Here is a 6640-nt window from a genome sequence, read left to right as displayed (position 1 = left end):
CTTACACCAATGCACATAAATTAAAATTAAATAAATTTTAAAAAGAGAAAGAAAGAAAGAAAGAAAGAAATTAGCGAAGTGTGGTGGTTCACACCTTTAATCCCAGCACTCTGGAGGCAGAGGCAGGAGGATCTCTGTGAGTTCCAGGCCAGCCTGGTCTACAAAGAGAGTTCCACAATAGCTAGGGCTATTACACAGAGAAACCCTGTCTTGAAAAACCAAAATAATAAATAAATAAATAAATAAATAAATAAATAAAACAAATAAATCTCAAAACAAACAACCAAAAACCATATCTCTAGTTGGGAGGAGGCTAATAAAAGGCTAATCCAAACCAACCCCCCTCAAGCCCTGGATACTGAACTCAAGTCCTCCTGCTTGTAAGGCAAACACTTTACTATCTTCCCCAGCCTGCCCTCCCCCTGACTCCCCACCCCCGGGTAAAGCCGCGTGTGTTTACACACTTGCAGGAAGACATTGGCTCTCCTGCTCTGTCACTCTCTGCCTTATGTTTTTGAGACAGGTGGTGTTAATAAACTTAGCCCACTGTTTCTGCTAGACTGGCTTGCCAGTGAACTCCTGGGGGTGTCTGGCTCTCTCCATCCCCCAATACTGGGGTTACAGACCCGTGTGGCAGTGCCTGGCTTTTACATGAGTGCCAGGGATTCAAACACGGATCCTCACGATTGTGCAGCAAGTGCTCTTACTCCCTGAGCCATCGCTTCAACCTCCAAATCAGTTTTCATCCAGGGACCATGGACATATTGTGTGGGGCACGTCATCAGGAGATTGATTGGTCAAAACGAGGCAGGATGGAGACGGAGCCGACTGTGGTTTGAGTAATGATGGAAGCGTGAACAAAGGAAGGCATGAGCACAGAGGAGGGAAGTGTGGAGTTAAAACCCAGGAAGGTTCAACAGGGTCTGGTTGGGAGAAAAGCGGGAGCCAGGTCAGTATGGAACTAACTTCGAGACACCAAGTTTCAGATTCGAGAATACAAACCATGTAGGACCCTCAGAATTTTCTCCTTGGCATTCTTTGTTTGTTTGTTTGTTTTGTTTTGTTTTGTTTTTGTTTTTCAAGACAGGGTTTCTCTGTGTAGCCTTGGCTGTCCTAGACTCACTTTGTAGACCAGGCCAGCCTCAAACTCACAGCAATCCGCCTGCCTCTGCCTCCCGAGTGCTGGGATTAAAAGTGTGCACCACCATGCCCGGCTCTCCTTGGCATTCTTATCCTTAGCAGGCTGCCAGAGAGGAAAACAGCAGGAGTGAAGGCAAATAATTCTGGGCACAATGAGCATCCATCCATTCATTGTTTGTTTGGTTGTTGTTGTTTTGTTTTATAAGACAGGGTTTCTCTGTGTAGCCCTGGCAGTCCTGGAACTCACTCTGTAAACCGAAGCTGGCCTCGAACTCAGAGACCCACCTACCTTGCCTCCCGAGTGCTGGGATTAAAGGCGTGCATCACCACCTTCTGGCTCCTTTTATTGTTTATTGAGAAGGGTGTTGTTTAGTCAAATCACTGCATATACGATCCGGCTCCTGCCTCTTCTGAACCTGGTTTTCTGACTGTCCTTTTCCAATCTGAGTTACCCTTTAAACTTCCAATCATTTTCCAACTGCATAAACAGCTCACCCCTGACTTCTGTTATCACACACAAGGAAACAAACAAACAAACCACAAATCAGGGTTAACTCTGATGGGCAATGAAGTCAGCCAAAGAAAAAAGAAAGGGACCAAGATTCTAGGCAGAACTTCTAGCAAGAGCAAAGTTTAATACCCTATGATCATATGCAGGGGGAGGAGGTCCCCCTCAGTCACAGTCTTGGGGGAGGGGAATAGGGTGAAAGTGGGAGGTAGGGAGGAATGGGAGGATAGAAGGGATGGGATAACAATTGAGATGTAATATGATGAATAAATAAATAATAATGATTATTCTTATTATTCTTCTTATTATTTTAGGTTTATCGAGACAGGGTTTCTTTGTGTAGCCCTGGCTGTCCCAGACTCACTTTGTAGACCAGGCTGGCCTCGAACTCACAGCAATTCGCCAGCCTCTGCCTCCCAAGTGCTGGGATTAAAGGCCTGAGCCACTATGCCTGGCCCATAATTTTTTTTTTTTTTTTGGTTTTTTTGAGACAGGGTTTCTCTGTGTAGCCTTGGCTGTCCTGAACTCGCTTTGTAGACCAGGATGGCCTCGAACTCACAGCGATCCGCCTGCCTCTGCCTCCCGAGTGCTGGGATTAAAGGCGTGCGCCACCACGCCCGGCCTCCATAATTTTTTTTTAAAAAGCAAAGTTTAAAAAAAAAGGGGGGGGGGGGCGTAGCTGAGTCTGTTTCTGCAGAGAGAATGAAGAAGGAAGTCATGGATCGGAATGGGTGGAAGGTGCGTGGCTCTGTGTTTGTGGGTAGTTGACTGTCTGGCACTGGAGGTGTGCTGTCTCAAATGTCCTGCGGAAGCCAGCTATGGAAGTTTGAAGAAGTTTGCTCTTTCAGGAAGGCCAGAGGATCTGTCAGCTATGCCCATGCCCTTACATACCTGACCAAACTGTCCTCCTGTGATCCTATTCCAGCCTAGGCATACGGCCTCACAGCGTTTCCTAGAATGTTCTACTTGTATTAAAGCACTGGGCAGTGAGATTAGGATTTGTCTGTTAAGACCAAAAGGTGGTTGTTTGTTTGTTTTTTTTTTTTAAAGATTTTATTATTTTATGTGAATGAGTGATTTGCCTGTATGTGTGTCACATCCATGAAAGATGCATGCAGAGGTCAGAAGACGGTGTCAGAGATCCCCTGGGACTGGATGGAGTTACAGTTGTGAGCCACCAAGTGGGTGCTGGCAACTGCAACCTGGGTCCTCTGCAAAAGCAACAACAGGTGGTCTCACCAGCGGGCCAACTCTCCAGCCCCAAAGCTGAAGTCTTAACTATCGCAGACTTTTTCAAACACATAGGACTTACTGGTGCATATTTAGGTCAGGTGTGTGGTTGCCAGAGGATTATACACTGGTTTAGCATTACAGAGTTTGCTCTCCCTTATTTTAACTAAGAACAAATTTGATGTAAGAACTTGAATGACCGAATTTTAACATGAATTACAAACCAGCTTGTTGGAAATTCCCTGTTCAGTTTTTCCCACACTGGCTGAACTACTGTTGCCGCAAACCTATTGAAACCCTGATGTTTCCTCATAGAAGGTGACATAGGCCTCATGAGAAAAAAGTCTGTTCAAGTATTTTGGAAGCTCAAGGATGAATCTCTAACATGGAGTGTAGCCTTGTTTGGTTGTTTTTTTTGTTTTTGTTTTTGTTTTTTGAGACAGGGTTTCTCTGTGTAGCCTTGGCTGTCCTGGACTCACTTTGTAGACCAGGCTGGCCTCGAACTCACAGAGATCCACTTGCCTCTGCCTCCTGAGTGCTGGGATTAAAGGCATGCGCCATTACCACTTGGCTTTGTTGTTAAGGTTTTAATGACTATTATAATAGTTGTTATAAGGAGGCTAGATCTTTCTCAGCTTTTAATTTATAGTCTAAGAATCTTTGAGACATTTTCATACATTTTTCTCTTTTCTTTCCTCTTCCCTCTCCTCCTTTTTAAAGAGAAAGGGTCAAGTAACTCAGACTGGCCTCAAACTATGCAACCACAGGCACCATCTAACTTGGTTTACATGGTCTTAGGGACCAAGTCCCGAGCTTCAAATATTCTAGGCAAGCTTTCTAGCAGCTGAATCACAGTCCCAGCCCTTCACAGGCGGTTCTTACAGCACTAACATTTTAACTTCTCATCTAATCACTCTATTGCTAAAAAAAAAAAAAAATTAAAAAAATAAAAATAAATGTGAATTACAGGGCCAGGAAAATGGCCGAGCAGGGGTGCCTGCTGTGACGCCTATCAACCTGACTTCAATCCTTAGAACCACATGGTGGGAAGGAAGAACCAGCTTCTACAAAGTTGTCCTCTGACTGCCACACACATGCATGCATGCACTCACCCACACACATAGATACAAAATAAATAAGTAATCATTTTGTGGCTGGAAAGATGTCACGATGGTTAAGAGCGCCTGTTCTTGTGGAGACCCTGGGGGTTTGGTCCCTAACTTCCACTTGGCTCACTGTAGAAGTAACATACTCTCCTGGCTCAGTTGTTGTCTGGGAGGCTTACTGCCTCCTTCTGCTAACCTAGGCCTGAGATGTTTTCAGCCTCTGAGACTTACTGATTAATGAGCTCACCCTTACTACTTCTTTTTGTGCTCTGGGCTGGCTGGTTCAATTCAGCTGTTCTGCCTCAAACTCTTCTCCCAGCTGACTCATTCAGTCTGGCTTCTCTCTCTTGGCCTTGAATTGCTCTGCTTGGCCTCAAACTCAGCAACCTGCTCTAATCTTCTGGCTCCTTCTCGTTCGCTGGCTCCTTCTAGTTCTGTCTTCACCTGAGTTCCCTCTCTCTTTGCAACCCATCTCACTCTTACTGTCCTGGTTAAAAACTGCCTCCTCACTCTGTAAAACGGCCTCTTGAGTAGCTTCCCTTTCTTTTCTCTTCTTGTGAGAGTTGGGTGTATCCTATTCTGTCAAATCCTCTCTGATTTGTCACCTTTTCTGCCACTCAATTAGACATCACTGTCAAACATTGGTGCTTCCTTCTACAAATTAACTTTACCTTCATTTGGGACTAAAGACATGGACCACCACCAGGACCTAAGCTTTTCTTTACCAGATACTTGCTCTATACCAGGCTGGCCTTGAACTCAGAGCTCTTTGTTTCCTGGAGTAAAGGCGAGTTTGTATCATGCAGACCTAGATCTTTGGATGCGATCTCTTGCCAGAGCAGCCATGTTCTGAATGAACATTCCTGTATAGCACACAATCATTTGTAATTCCAGTTCCAAGAAATCTCACACCCTGACTTCCATGGTCACCAGACACACTCGTGGTACAAGCACATGCATGCCTGTAGTAAAACACCCATACACATGAAATAAGTCTAAAATGTTTTAATGTAATTTTGTTTTTTTGCCTTTTTTTTTTTCTTTTTCGAGACAGGATTTCTCTGTGTAGTCTTGGCTCTCCTGGACTCACTTTGTAGACCAGATTAATGTAATAGTAATAGTTTTTATTTTTTGTGTTTTCGTTTTTGTCTTTGTTTTTTGAGACAAGGTTTCTCTGTGTAGCCTTGGCTGTCCTAGACTAGCTTTGTAGACCAGGCTGGCCTCGAACTCACAGCGATCCGCCTGCCTCTGCCTCCCGAGTGCTGGGATTAAAGGCATGCGCCACCATGCCCGGCAGTAATAGTTTTTAAAAGTGAGCTATCCATGAGATCCCATCAGGTTTGTTAGTCCTATCTTTGACAGTCTCAGCATCCCACATTTCCAGTCTGTGTACGTCCTGTCATTTCCTCCACCTCTGCCGTCATCACCACTGCCTCTAGACAGGCCTCCTGATTCTCCTATGACTGCATCCTATTTGTTACACCCTCCTGGTTGGCAAGAAAAATCTGATTCCCTTTATTTGGAGAAGACAGAATCTGTTCTTCAAGCGAGGTCTGCCTGGCCTTCCTGCTCTCTGACTTTAAAGTAGATGCTGGGCTATCGTGTGCTAATCCTTCACAACAGGTATTTCTCAACACACCCCCGTGGCTCTTGGTTTGTCCAGGAATGTTCTGCCTTCAGATTTGAGACAGGAAAGAACAGGGCCTATCCCTTTCCCCTGTAAGTTGGCAGCCTCAGTTAAAAAGACCTTTTTACCACACTCTGAAACTGTGCCCTTCCATTTGTCTGTCCCTCTATTTACCTTCGCCTGAACAATAACGGACATTTGGCTTACCACGTCATGGTCACCTACACGTTTAGTTGTCATCTGTGTCCCTTACTGAAGGCCTTGGGTGCCAAAGGAAGGGCTGTTTGCTAATTTTGGTCCCTGGTGGTTCACTTGCCATGCACACTACAGGCATCCAGCAAACACTTGCTAAATGGGTCATTCCATAAATAGCCTTGTGTCCATCAGCTGCACTGTCCCTTTCCCATACCAGCCTCTTCTCGTAGTGAATTCTGTATAGGCAGAGAGAGTATCCTGGTTATTGCTCAGTTTCCAGAACAGGGTCATATTCGTGCCCAACAAACATGATTTGTAAATCTGACTTGTTTGTGGGTTCTTAACACCTGGAGAGCGCAGAGTCTGAATTCATTCAAGCATGCAGCAGTAGTTACTGGGTGCTTCTTATGCCTTCAGGAAAGATTATTGTTGGCTCACTCTTTTTGTTTCTTTCTTTGACAGGGTTTCACTCTGCAGCTCAGACTACCTTTGAGTTTTTTGGCAATCCTCCTGCCTCAGCCTGCTAAGTGCGAGGCAATACTATTTCAGAAGTATTGATGGCAAGTCTAAATGGTATTGAGCCATCATGCCCAACTTGGTTTCATATTATTTCAGCAAGACAGTGAGACTGAAGTGGCTTGTCGCTGCAGGGGACCCAGTGTGACCTTACAGAGATGCTCACCGGACACCCTGGCCTCAGGCCTGGGAGGGTGCCACAGGCTCTATAGGCTTGCATCTAGCCCAGATTGGTACAGAAGGTGTGCCAAGGAAAGGAGTAGGCAGGTGGGCCCCACTCCCTGGCAGACAAACAGAAGTAAGTCCCATGGAACAGGC

The sequence above is a fragment of the Acomys minous genome (genome assembly GCF_964271855.1).
Source record: "Acomys minous genome assembly, chromosome: 12".
In the NCBI taxonomy this organism is placed as follows: Eukaryota; Metazoa; Chordata; class Mammalia; order Rodentia; family Muridae; genus Acomys; species Acomys minous.
This window is presented reverse-complemented; position numbering follows the sequence as displayed.